The sequence below is a fragment of the Saimiri boliviensis genome, chromosome 5 (genome assembly GCF_048565385.1).
Source record: "Saimiri boliviensis isolate mSaiBol1 chromosome 5, mSaiBol1.pri, whole genome shotgun sequence".
Lineage (NCBI taxonomy): Eukaryota > Metazoa > Chordata > Mammalia > Primates > Cebidae > Saimiri > Saimiri boliviensis.
The window spans coordinates 144,868,085-144,882,354 of record NC_133453.1 but is presented as its reverse complement, the minus strand read 5'-3'; the positions used below and the strand labels follow the sequence as shown (position 1 = coordinate 144,882,354).

Sequence of the window (14,270 nt, the reverse complement as noted above, 5' to 3'; positions counted from 1 at the left end):
TCAGGTAATGTCTCTCTTTATCTCTAGTATTATTCTTCGTTCTGAAATCTATTTTTTTCTGATATCAGCATAACCACTCCCACTTTTATTACTTTTTGCTTGATACGTCTTTTTCCGTTCTTTAATTTTTGTAACCTATCTATGTCTTTATACTTAAACCAAATCTTAAACTAAATTTCTTTTAGACCGCATGTATTGGGTCTTGGTTTTTCAACTAATCTGACAATCTCTGGCTTTTTTTTTTTTTTTTTTTTTTTTTGAGACAGGATCTCACTCTGTAGTCCAGGTTGGGGGACAGTGGCATGACCATGGCTCACTGTAGCCTTGACTTCCTGGGCTCAAGTGATTCTCCCACCTCAGCCTCCTGAGTAGTTGGGACCACAGTCATGCACTGCCATGCCTGGCTGATTTTCCTATTTTTTGTAGAAATGGGGTTTTGTCATGCCACCCAGGCTGGTCTCGAACTCCTGGGCTCAAGCAGTGTGCCCACCTTCGCCTCCCACAGTGCTGAGATTACAGGTGTGAGCCATCACTCCCTCATATCTCTGACTTTTAGTTGAAGATTTTAGATCATTTGTTTAATGTGACTAGTAATATGATTGAATTTAAATCTACCATTTTATGAATTGCTTTTTATTCGTTTCATCTGTTCCTTGCCCTCCTTTTTCTCTTTTCTTGGCCTACTTTTGAACTAATAGAAATTTTAAAAAATGGTATGAAGCCAATTTTTGAAAATATTTTTCAATTCTATACTTTTTCCTCTTCTTCTGAGACTCCGATGATACAAATGTTAGATTTGTTTTGTTATTGTCTCACAGGTTCCTGAAGCACTTTTTATTTAGTTTGTTTTTGTCCATTTTCTGTTGTTGTTATTGAGACTGGGTCTCCCTGTGTTGCCAGGCTGGAGTGCAGTGGTGCGATCTCAGCTCACTGCAATCTCTGCTTCCTGGGTTCAAGCAATTCTCATGCCTCAGCCTCCCAAGTAGCTGGGACTAAAGAGAGTGGCTTTATTTATTTAAAAAAATGCCTGGCTAATTTTTGTGTTATTAGTAGAGATGGGGTTTCATCATGTTGGCCAGGCTGGTGCCAAATCCTGACCTCAGGTGATCCACCCACCTTGGCCTCCCAAAGTGCTGGGATTACAGGCGTGAGACACTGTGCCCAACCCAGACTGGAAATTTCTATTGATCTGTTTTTGAGTTCACTGATTTTTCTTTCCTGTTATCTCCTGTCTACTGCTGAGTCATCCTATCCAGTGAGTTTTTAATCTCAATTATTAAATTTTTATGACATAATTTCCCTTGGTACATTTTTATATCTTCCATTTATTTTCTATTTGTATTAAGTGTGTTAATAATTGCTCAGTGAAACATTTTCATGATAGTTGCTTTAAAATTCTTATCAGATAATCCCAACGTCTGAGTCATCTCAATGTCGGCACCTTTTGGTCATGTTTTCTCAATCAAATTGTGAATGTCCTGGTTCTTGGTATAAGAATTTTTTCTTGTATACAGGAGAATTTGGATATTATGTTGTAAGAACTGTCTAATTGTTTATTCTTTTAAGTTCTTCTTCTTTTGGGGTATAGTCTGCAGGTCTGGGTGGGGGGACACGTTCAGCTCACTGTTGGACTTCACCGAGATCACCCTGAAAAAAGTAGAGTGCTGAATTACATGGCGTTGTTGCAGATGGGTGTCGCCTAACCACAGCAGACCTTGAAGAAGCAAGATGGTCTGCTAGGAACTCCTCATTGAGGAACACATTGCAAAATCTGTGGGTGTCCTGTGGGATCTGAGGGCCTCGCTCCTACAACTGCAAGGAATTGAATTTTTCTCACAACGAGTTGAGGTTGGAAGAAGACCCCAAGATCCAGAAAGAAACACAGTCCCACCAGCACCTACCTGTGCTGCAACCTGGTGAGACCCTGAAACAGCGAATCCAGCTAAGCCATACCCAAAATACTCATCCACAATGTGTTGTTTTAAGCTTCCAAGTTTCTAGTAGCTGGTTATAAAGCGATAGAAAAGTAAGATACCCTTTCTTTGTCTCATCTTCATTCCAAACGTTCCGCATTTCCTTCTGTTATCATTTCTTTTCTGTCTGAAGAACTTCCTTTAGCAAAAAAAAAAAAAAAAATTTTAAGGCAGTTCTGCTGGCAGCAATTTTTTTTTAGATTTTCTTCATCTGAGAATACCTTTCTTTTACCCTCAAACTTGAAAGTCAATTTTGGCGAATATAGAATTCTGGGTGACAATTTTTCTTTCTCTTTCAGCACTTGAAAAAAGTTATGACACGTCCTTCTGGCCTTCGTGATATCCGCTGAAAAATACGCCGTCATTTGAGTAGTGTTAATGCTGTAGGTAACAATCATTGTTTTCTGGTTGTTTCCAAAATTTTAAAATTTCTCTTTAGTTTTCAGATGTTTGGTTGTTATGTATTTGAGCATGGATTTCTTTGGATTTAACCTGCTTGGAGTTTGCTTAATCTCTTCAATTTGTCAGCTTATGCCTTTTGCCCAGTTTGGGAAATTTTCAGTATTTTTTCTTCAAGTATTTTAGGGTAGCACACTCTTTGTCTTTTCCCATTGAGGCTTTGATCACATTAGTTTTAATTTTTTTTTGTTACTGTCCCACAATTTTTTTGAGGTTTTATTCACTTTAAAGTCTTATTTTCTTCTTATTTAGACTGGGTAATTTGTATCGATCCAGCTTCAGATTCATTAATTCTAAGTTCATTTCCATCTGCTATGCAACCCATTCAGTGAGTTTCTTTTTATTCACATATTTTATTTTTCAGTTCTAAATTTTGTGGTAAGTTTTCTTTTCTTTTGTTTAGAGTTTCTATTTTTTCTTTTTTTTTTTCTCCCACAGTGTTACTATTTACTTTTTGGAGCATTTTTCTGTTGGCTCCTTAAACCCTCGCTGGATAATTATAGCATCTGTATTATCTTGGTGTTGGTGTCTGTTGGTTGCTTTTTTGCATTCAAATTGAGACGTCCCTGGTCATAGTATGATGAGTACGTGTGGATCGTAACTAGGACATTTTGAGTGTTGTGTTACGAAGTTCTGGTTCCTATTTAAATCTTCTTTCAGCAGGCAGTCAGCCTGTTGAGGCTAAGATGCATGTTCTGGTACACGTTTGTAGGCTGGGATTCAAATGCCAATTTAGTTTGCTACCCTGGTCTTCCCAGCTGACGTGTTGCCCAGAGGCCGTGTGAAATGGCAGCAGTATCTGACAGTGTAGCTCAGTCCTTCAGTCTTGTAATGTGTTGATTCTTATTAGTCATGCATAGGCTGTTTGGGGGTCTGTCCAAGAATTAATACACAGATTGTCTCCTATCTGTAATCCTACCCAGCCCTGCTCTAATTGGGAGGGGAGGGGGTGCTGCCTCTTTGCTGCTGTTTGCTTTGTGCCTGGTGGGGATGGCCACAGTCTATGCACCAGTGGAGTGGGAGAGGAGCATTGCCTCTTTGCTGACATTTGCTTAGTGCAGCGGAGGGACGGTAGACAGGAGTCACTCTACAGCCTCCACGGTGATAGGTATCAGGGGAGGGGGGCCACTTCTACCCATGTTAGTGTAGGATCAGAATAGTTGAAAGGGCTTCACCCTGAAGTTTGCTCCAAGTACTGGTTTGGAGGAAGTGTTCTTCCTCCTTAGTACAGGACAGAAATGCCCAAGCAGGTCTCTACCTGCAGTCTCTGACATGGTTTAGCTGTATCCCTACCCAAATCCCATCTTGAACTATAGCTCCCATAATCCCCACGTGTCATGGGAGGGACCTGGTGGGAGGTAATCGAATCGTAAGGGCAATTACCCTATGCTACTGTTCTCATGATAGTGAGTGAGTTCTCATGAGATCTAATGGCTTTATAAGGGGCTTTTCCCCCTTTTGCTGGGCACTTCTACTTGATGCCACCATGTGAAGAAGGACATGTTTGCTTCCTCTTTTGCCATGACTGTAAGTTTACTGAGGCCTCCCCAGCCACGCAGAACCGTGAGTCAGTTAAATCTCTTTCCTTTACAAACTACCCAGTCTCAGGTATGTCTTTATTAGCAGAGTGAGAACAGACTAATACGGTCTCCATGACCATACTCCAAGTGGGGATAAGGAGGGGTGCCTCATCATTAGGGGAGGGCAGGGATGGTTTACAGGGCTCTGCCCTCAGTCCCTGCAGCTACAGTGTTGGGTGGGGATGGAGGAAGGTGTAGCTTTTTCTGAGGTGTTCATCTGGAGTGGAATGTGTTCTGTCTTTCAGGGCTGCTCTTTATCAATACTTCTGGCTAGAGAAAGCAAACTTTCCCTGTTGATATTTGAGTGTGGGCATCTCTGGTACTCAGATGAAGATACACGGGAAGGAAATAATCCCCAGGAACTCACCACCTGGTTGTTCTTCAGGTCTCAAAATCCCTGGCAAATTCACCTTCTGTTCTCTGCCTCTCAGTCTTCTGATGGTTGCTTTACGGATTTCATCCAGTTGGTGATAAACAGTGGAACATATGATATGAAATGTGGTTACTCCAATAAAAGTGAGAGGAGTCTTTTATACTTACTTCAATTTTTTACTGTTTCTCATGCTCTTCATTTCTTTGTGTAACCGTGGCCCATGGGCCACATGAGGTCCAAGATGACTTTGAATATGGCCCCACACAAATTCATAAACTTTCCTGAAAAAGTATGAGATTTTTAAAAGTTTTTTAATTTTTTTATTTTTTAGCCCATTAGCTATCCTTAGTGTTAGCATATTTTATGTGTGGCCCAAGACAGTTCTACTTCCAATGAGGCCCAGGGAAGCCAAAAGATTGAACACCCCTGGTGTAGGCTCGAATTTCTGTCTGCTGTCATATTCCAGGTAATGAACAGTAAGACTCCATTTTTTATGTCTGACCTTTGATAGCTTTCAAACCTCATTCCTCCTCCAAGTGCAGGGACCTGCGTATTTCTTCCCTTGGTGCCAGCAGGAAGTTCAAACCACACAAGTCCCATCCTTTGTGTTTGAACCTTTTCCTCAGCCCCACCTCCTAGTTATAATACAAGCCAGGTCCACAGATGCTGCTTCACTCCTGCCATTCGTACTGACTTGCACCTGACCCTTTCTCTTCAGAAAGTCCCGTGGCATGAGCAAGAAACATTTTCATATCTTCTTGGTGCATGTGGCCTTATCATTCTTGACATTTAAACTATTCCACTGAGGGGGGCCCAATCCCAGGCTCCTCAAGGTGATCATAAAACACTCCCTCTGTCTGAAGAAATTTCTTTAAATAAATTGAAAATAAATTGTCTCAGCCTTTATTTGAGAACTTTTAAATTTTACCTTAATTTTAAATGATATTTTAACTTAATATAGAATTCTGGGTTGAGAGATTTTTTCCTCTTTCTTTCAGCATTTTAAAGATGGCACTCCATTGTCTTTGGTTTGCATAGTTTCTGATCAGAAGTGTCCTGTAATTCTTATTTTTGCTGTTCTGCATGTAATGTTCCCTCTTTTCTCTCCTATCTTCGAGCTTTTCTCTTTATCTTCCACTTTTTTTTTTCTTTTTTTTTTTTGAGTTTTGAGAAGGAGTCTCACTTCCTTGCCAAAGCTAGAGTGTAGTGGTACAATCTCAGCTCACTGCAACCTCTGCTTCATGGGTTCAAGCGATTCTTTGTTGTCTTGATGCAACCTCATTCTTAGCCAGATATAAACCTCAGGGTGGGGCTGTCTCAGCAATTCTGCTCTTCCTTCCTATGGCAATTAAATTCTGCCTTGTATCTGTGACTGGTCTTGGCCAGGAGTTCCCTGCCCTCCCCTCCCTCACTAGTAGCAGACTTCTGGTTGGTATTGGTAGAGGATCCTGGGCCTGGAATAGCTTCTTAATTTTATCCCAGAACTAGGAAGTATTTGCATGTACCCTTCCCACAGTAGCAGAGGATTTTCTCCTGTGTCCTTGGGGCTAGAGTTTTCCAACCCGTCTTCCAGAGGCATTTGGGTTTTGCTTCTACTCTTTCTATAAAAGCATAAATTTTTCCAGTGCCCTGTGTGTGGGAGAAGGTGGTCCCCTTCCCTCAATGTCTGAAGGCTTTTACTGCCTAGAAAGGAAGGATCTAGCGGGGACATGGGTGGGGCTTTTCTCATGTCCTCCGACAGCAGCTGACCTTGTCCTGCACCCACATACCTGTGCCACCGAAGGAGCAGTCCCGATTTCCTGCACACTTCTCATATGTCTTTTGAGAGCCCTCAGTGATCTTGTGAGTGAGTGTGACTCCCTGGGCTTCCCAGCTATTCCAAACTTACATCCTAGGCCACACTTGACCTTCAGTGATTTACTAACATCTTAAAATTTAATTTAATTTAATTTATTTTTTATAGAGATGGGGTTTCTCCATGTTGGTCAGACTAGCCTCGAACTCCTGACCTCGGGTGATCTGCCTGCCTCGGCCTCCCAAAGTGCTGGAATTACAGGTGTGAGCCACCACGTCCGGCCAATTTACTAACATTTTATCTGATAGCTTCATCCCTAATAGTGGCCACATGTTTTTCCTGTGCTTAGCCAAAAATGAGAAACGTCAGGTGTCTCATGTCCCCTGGAAGGCCTGCTCCCTCTTTGGAATTCTGCTGATTTGATTGCCTTGAAACCTTAGATCTTTGATAGAGTCAAGAAAAATTATAACTTTGGTACACTAGCCAGATTTTTTTTTTTATTATTCTTTGCATCTTTCTACATCCCACATGGAAGCAGAAATAAAATGTTTTAAAATGAGATGTTTCAAAATCACCATCTCACTCTAGTTTGCCTACAAAGCCATCTATCACGAACATTGAATGAACTTTTAAAAAATATATTCTTCTATATTTATAGAATGATTTTTAAAGCATTTTCCAGCCATGTTTAAAAGCTGTGAATAGTCTAATTTTTGGTAACCTAGTAACCAAAGTCATTAATGAAAGTCATAGTGAAACTTCTTTCCTTTGGGGAAAAAAAAAAAGAATCAACATATAACAAGACGGTTAATATTTTTCTCTATCCTCTGGAAACTCTTGGCATTATTTTATTTTACATTTATATAAGGTCTCTGTAACCAATTAGGACAGCATCTCCCATGGATTTTAATAGACCTTGTAATATGTATTGTTTTTCTTTTGTGGGAGATTTGTTGATCTGGGCTAGTTAATTCTAGAGTATGCACATAATAATGGAACATTTTTGTCATTACTTAATGTTCTGATTTTTATGGTGGTGTAACAAATTACCTCAAAGCTTAGTGGTGTAAAACAGCACGTATTTTCACAGATTTTGTGGATCAGACATTTGGACAGGCACAGCAGAATGGTTTGTCTCTGTTCGGTGATGCCTGGGGCCGCAGCTGCCTCAGAGATGGGGCCTGGAATCACCCAAAGGCTCATTAGTCAGCTGCCTGGGGATTCTCTCCCCATGGGCTTCTCCGTGTGGTCTCTCTGCATGGAGCTGGTTTGGGCTCCCTTCCAGCGTGCTGGCTGGCCACGTGGATGTTGTGTTGCCTGTTCTAACCCAGTTCCAGAAGCCAGGCCGTATCCCTTCTACCACAGCCCATTAATTGAGTGAGCTACAAGGCCCACCTGAAGCCAAGGGGAATAGACATAAACTCCCGCTCTGATTGGAGGGGCGGGAGGGCAGGAAGATTCAGAAAAAGCAATGAAAGTAGAAATCGCATGGAGGCCATTTTTAGAAAATACCGTTTGCTATAATGAACCTCCAGAGTCTTTCCAGAGCTGGAGGAAAAGAAGTGGGAAAGACGGTGAGACGGGGCTGGCTCCAGTGTTCCCTGGAGCCCCCTTCAGCATCCCTCAGACCCCCCCAGTTCTTTTTTTCTAAAATTAGGATGGGATATTAATTTCCAGTTATTCTTTTGTTGGAGGTATTGACAAGTGTTCCTGTGGAAGGAGTTTCTTTTGCTGTTTGTGTTTTCGAGGATGTGTTAGCCCTGTGTCCTTTTTGGGGCCGTACCACTTAGCCGGCAAGGCTTTGCGTCTCCCGGCAAATGATCGGTCGAAGGAAGTCAGAAGAACCTGGAATGTAAATCCCCGGCACAAGTCTGAGTTTATCACAGAAATTTTTTTCTGACCTGGGTAGAATAACTTAGGTAGATCATTTTAGAATCTGAACTGAGTTTACAAGTCTTCTGATGCCAACTAAAGAATGCAGGCCATTGGATAGTCAGGATTTCTTTTTTGTCTTTTTGTTTTAGGATGCCTCTCAAAATAATCATTTCGTCTATGTTGAAAGTTACCCAAAGTGCCTGGGTGCGGTGGCTCACACCTGCAATCTCGACACTTTGGGAAGCCAAGGTGGGTGGATCGCCTGGGGTTAGGAGTTCAAGACCAGCCTGGCCAACATGGGGAAACCCTATCTACTAAAAGTACAAAAATTAGCCAGATGTAATGGTGGGTGCCTGTAATCCCAGCTACTCGGGAGGCTGAGGCAGGAGAATTGCTTGAACCTAGGAGGCAGAAGTTGCAGTGAGCCAATACTGCACCACTGCCCTCCAGCCTGGGTGACAGAGTGAGACTCCATTTAAAAAATAAAAAAAAAAGTTACCCAAAGTGGCCAACCGTAACTTCAGTTGTCCTTGACGAAATAACATCATTTATGTGAATTAGAATTATTATGTGAAAACATGCAGTAGGCAGGTGTTTGGGCTGGAAGGGGCTCCCATTTGGACCGAGACCATCGTACAAGCATGGCAGGGGTGAGTCAGACCCGTGCGCCCGCAAGCCTGTGTCTAGAACCTGGCCCGGAGCCGGCTGTCATTACTCCAGGCTAAGGACCTTCCTGTCATCTGTCTTGAATGTTTTCCATTCGCAAGAGGACATCTGTGGGGAGAGGGTGGGCCTGGAGCTGGCTCCAGGAGAGACCCACTGGACTCAGATCCTCCCTCTCCCGCAGACGGCCTCCTACAGACAGACAGCACTCACTTCGCTGACAGGCTTGATAAAATATTCGGAACTCAGACTCACACTTACGTCCGGTCCCTCAAGGGGTCTCAGATGTGTTCTTGTTTACCAACCAAGGTCCCAGGCTGCAGGACTGGAGATCCTGGCTGAATGGTGCTAAGCTCCAAACACCACTTGTTGAAGCCCACCAACCCAAGACCCCCAGAACAGCCATCACCCAAAAAGGTCAGGGTCTTTAGCGACTGGGGGGATACTGCCTGGGTGCGTGTCAGATGCCTCAGTGCTTCTGACTTTACCAATAGCTTTGATTTCCCACTGACTGCCCAGAGCTGTTGGCTGTGGGTACGCGAAGGGGTGCCCTGGAGAGCCCGACTCCTCTGGCAGCAGAGGATGGGCGTGGCCACCACCACGGCCCTGGTCATGCCAAGGCCTCTGCCTCCCGGCCTCAGCATGCTGGGTTCAGAGGTACCGCGCCAGACCTCCTCCGAGCTCCCCTGGCTCGGAGTCACAGCTGCTTCCTGCAGTCACCACTGTCAGGGTCGCCATAGCAGCCACATTTGCTCCTTTTCCTCTCAGTCTCCCAAGGACTCACCTTCCCCTCCTTTTGCTCCATAGGCCTAGGACTGGAGGTTGGGGCTGAATTGTGCTGGAGCCCCAGCTCGCCGAAGCCCACCAAGCCAAGCCCCGTGGGACACCCATCACCAAAAGAGGCCTCGTGTGGTTTCTGGTTTTGACTTTGTTTTGCTTCGTTGGCTGGGACCGTCACACGCCACTCCTTTGGAAGCAGCACGTGTCCTTTCCGCCCGTTTCTTCTCCCCCTTCTTTCGGGCTGGAGTAGGGATGTGTTTGTCACAGAAAGGCAGACGAGAAAAATCTACTGTCCCCAAGGATATGGGGAGCTTCCACCCCAGCTCTGCCTTCCTTCCCACTGGAGAGAAATAAAATTCTGTCTTGTTTAAGCCGCAGTCTGCTCCTGACAGCCAAATGCCATTCCTAACTGGCCCGGCCCTTTGGGATCAGCCCCAGCGTGTTGTGGATATGGGGGCAGCTAATGTTGGGCTGTGTAAGAAAGGAAATTCTTGGAGGAAAATCAAGTCAGCTAATTTTTGATGTAATCGTCATGAAAGCATTTTGTAAGCAGATAACGAAATCAGACACTGAAAGATCTCTTCCGGTGGGCAACCCTGATGAGGGAAGCTGCAGGTTACAGTCCTGGCTGGCATGAGGATGCAGGCGAGCAAGCATGGAGGGGGAAGGAGGCCGGGAGAGGCGGCTCACCGGGGGCAGGTGGCAACGTGGTGGGAAGCCGAGGCCCCAGAGTGCTCGGATACATCAGTGTGGTCTGTAGTCACCCAAGGCCTCAGTTTCTTCATCTGTAAAATGGAGGGATTATCAGAAGCTACCTCATGGGATTGCAAATGACACAATCTATGTGAAAACACAATTCAAAATCTCCTTATGTGATATTTGTAATCCACTCTAATTCACAAACACAAGAAGCCTGCCACCTTTTGTGCTTTTACTGTTATTAGTAGCAATGACCTGTCCTTATTCTCATGGCTTACTGGGCCCTCCAGGGTGACAATCACCAAGAGCCAGGGTTTGGGCCTCAGCTTTGCAGCTCCTGGCTCTTGGTTTAGTCTCGATCCCTAAAGGGGCGTCAGCAGCCAGGGAGGACTGAGTCAACGCTCCAGGTCCCGGAGGCAGCCGCAGAAACAGAACAGTGCCAATGCCAGCATTTCCGCAGATAAGCATGGCCCACCAGCTGCAAACACTTACACACAGTTGTCTGTTTAAAATCTGGTTTTCCAATGCAGCCGGTGGAGCTCAAAGGGCTGCCTAGGGGGTAAGGGCCCCAGGCACATGGCAGCAAGTGGCTGCCACTTCAAGTCCCACGTGGAATATGGTAGGGTGGGAGCCAGCCAGTAACTCCAAGAGGGCTGTGGTCTGTACACTCAGCCAGAGCTTGCAGATATAATAACATTGGCCCCACGACATAGATCTGCTGCTGCCCAGGGTTAAGAGACGGGTGCAAACCCCTACCCTCCTGGATGTGGCTCCCGCCCTCTCTCCTCGCGTCTGCAAACTTTTAACTAGATGGATTACGACGCAATCGATTATGTGTCAGTTGAGCTGAAGCAGTTCAACTGATTAGGATGATGTTCACCTCGGCCATTTTGCTGTAATTGATCTCCGTGTGCCGCTGTGAATCGCTTCATCCACACGGTTACAATGGACCATTACGAGTGGATGCGAGGCTGCAAGATGTGGTGACCTACAGCCACTTTTCTGTAGGGGCCAACTGGGTGCCCTGCTGGTGTCACTGATTGCAACCCCAAGCAATGACACAGCGAGGCCCCAGAGTCCGAAGGAAAATTAAATTGTGCTTTGAATATTTTAGTTAAGGATAACAATGAAAAGCTCATTTGTAAGTTTGAGTGATGACAGGGATAACCCATGATATCTAGAAAAGTTAGATTTCACTGTTTCCTGTTGGGGCTGAATTAATGAGATGTCAGTCGGTAAACTCATTCTTTCCTCAAGGTCTCTTTTGTGACGTATGATCAGAGGGTGATCAGAGGGTGATGGGCTCACAGTGGCCAGAGCCATTCACCCTGCAATTAACATATTTGTCTGTTTCTACAAACCATGCATTTTCTCAGATACGGGATAAGGGACCATGCCCGTGTCCAACACACACTCACACACGCTCACCCACAGTCACACTCACATGTGCACACACACACACACTCACACATCACGCCTCCCCTGGTGGTCAGCCACATTTTGGTTTACCTAACAGCGATCAGTCAGATCTCAGTGTACGTGTTGCACATGTGGTTTCCAGGTCTCTGTTTGCTTTTTGGTCGATGGCGGTGGTGAAAGTTTAGGAAGCAGGAAAGGAGTGTGGGGGAAATTGAGGAGAGAGGTGGGATGGAAAGCCTTCAGATGAGGCCAGTTCCTTATGGGCACTGTCGTTTTTTACCTGAGTGGCCTAAACACGATGTTTACTTGTAGATTCTATGCAATGAGCTCAATGTCACACATGCAATATGGGATCCTGATAGTCTGATATTATATGGGACTTCTCCTAGGGTGGCTTTGCCCTACTTCGAAATGCTAAATGATTATGGAAACTTTGCTATGTGTCTGTTTAAAATCCGTGTGGCTCATGCCTGTAATCCCAGCACTTTGGGAGGTAGAGGTGGGCAGGTCATGAGGTCAGGAGATCAAGACCATCCTGGCCAACATGGCAAAATCCTGTCTCTACTAAAAATACAAAAAAATTAGCCAGATGTGGTGGCATGTGCCTGTAATCCCAGCACTTGGGAGGCTGAGTCATGAGAATTGCTTGAACCTGGGAGGCAGAGGTTGCGGGGAGCCGAGATCATGCCACTGTGCTCCAGCCTGGCTGACAGAGTGAGACTCTGTCTCAAAAAAAAAAAAAAAATTCTGGTTTCCCAATGCAATGCCTCCCTGCCTTGTGTGCCTGCCCTGAGGTCAGAACATCATCATCAGGGGGTTCTGGTGAGTTGTGTGTCCTGGTTAACATCTGTAGACACCCAATTTTCAAAGAATGTGAGCACATTAATTTACGTCATTATGGATCTCTGTTATAACCTTTAGTTCCTGAGCGCCTGGGACAAATTATTTGTCCGGTGGTCTCAGCCAAGATTCCAGGCTGAACAAGTCAGGCCGCTTGCTCCCCGAGCGGTGGAGCCCCACGTGAGCCTGCACAGGTTTCCTCTGAGTCCGCACCCTCTGGCCTCCTGCCCTCTGTGGGTGGAACCCTCAACCAGTTATCTCCGTGTCAGGGGGAGTTTATTACCTCCTAGAAACTCCCCTGTCTTCCCAATTCTGTCCATTGATTCCTGCAGAGTCTGCACATGGCCTGTTCTTCCTCTGGGTTCCTGTCCCTGAAGGCGCTGAAGGCTGTGACCACGCCCCTTTTGGAGCCTTCCAGGGCTCAGGGCGTGGCTTTACCCACTTGCAGAGGAGGCGCTTGGGACACAATGGGCTTGGGCATCCCTGATGCATTCTACTGAGATGGACACGGGCCTTGGGGAGGGTCTGAGCAGGGGTGGAAGGAAGCGCAGGCACTGGTCTTGCAGAAGAGCTGAACCACCTCAGAAGACAGGGTTTCCAGGGTGGGGCCAGGAGTGCAGGTGGGAGGTCTGGCTGGCTGGGAAGGGGATTTCACATGGGAGGGCCAGGCAGAGGGAACACTGCGCCCACAGTGTACGCTATACTTAGAGGGCAGGAGATAGCTGGCAGGGCTCTAGCCAAGGACCAAACAGCCTGTTTCCTTCCCAGACTTTGATGCAGTGTTTAGGGTTTTGCCTCACTATGGGCCATGCAGAGGGCGCCGGTCAAGATGAGCTGAACTCAGACTCCTTCCGCAGTGCTCCTTTGTCCTGCTGAGCAACTCTGCTGTTCTCCTGTAGCCCCCACAGGCCAGCCTGCCTCTTCCACTCAGGGCGAGGTCCAGTCCTTGCACCCAACTCCGTGGCAGGCTCCTCGAGGCTCTCCTGTCTGCCTCTGCTCTGGCTTGAGGTGGGGGAGGAGTGAGGAGAGGTGGGCGGGAAGCTCCCTTCTGCACTTCCCACGGTAGGAGCAAGGCTGACACCCTAAAGCTCCTGTCAAACTGTCCCCAAAGTTCTTCGACAAGGTCTCCTCCCTCGCCAGCTCCCTGACCAAACTCACCCTTCTAGAAGGGCTCCAAGTGGCTTAGGGACCTCTTGGCAAGTCTGCCTGGATGGGATAGCTCCTGTTAAGATCTCACAGACAATCCACTCTCGTGCATAAGAGGGATTCCATACCCAGCATCTGGAGGATGTGGGCCAGCCTTATTGCTCTCAGGGTGGGGGCCTCCGCTGGGACCACATGCCCCATCACAGCCTGCTACACACAGGCAAGCACTTTTCTGAGTCCCGCTGCAGAACTGTAATGATCTCAGCGACCATTCACGGCTGCTCACCAGCGTGACCTGCTTCTTTTAGCGACCTTGTAGGTTTCCATTGCAGAGCTCGTATTATTTAAGCATCCCTGGTCTTGGGTATGAAATTTTGCCTTCACCTCAGGCTGGGAGGAGATCTTTTGCTGAGTCCTTTGAGCACAGGTGTGAAGAGACCTGTAAGAGCATCCTGAGGGTGGTTTCTACCTCACCCGCCTCCGTGGCGCCTGAGCCCATAAGGACCATGAGCAATCCCTGTGCAGGGGCTGGGGCTGTGGATGGTCACCTGCAGCCCAGACCCATGAGGTGTTTCCAAGGCATGGTGGCACCTCCCTAGGGCTATCCCTGGCTCCTTCCAGCTCTCCCCAGTGGCCCACAGGCTTAGAAATGACTAGAGTGTGTCCCG

General features: G+C 46.3%; 1 long non-coding RNA gene across 2 annotated transcripts; it reads left to right on the top strand.

Moving 5' to 3' along the window:
- The first annotated feature begins 269 nt into the window (after positions 1 to 269).
- On the top strand, positions 270 to 10,143 carry LOC141584671 (uncharacterized). Of its 2 annotated transcripts, XR_012517862.1 has the most exons (4): positions 270 to 1,916; positions 2,273 to 2,356; positions 9,028 to 9,135; positions 9,526 to 10,143. It is a non-coding gene; the product is annotated as an uncharacterized LOC141584671 (long non-coding RNA). The 2 variants fall into 2 exon arrangements; XR_012517861.1 differs by having other exon boundaries at positions 270 to 2,356.
- Positions 10,144 to 14,270: the final 4,127 nt, after the last annotated feature.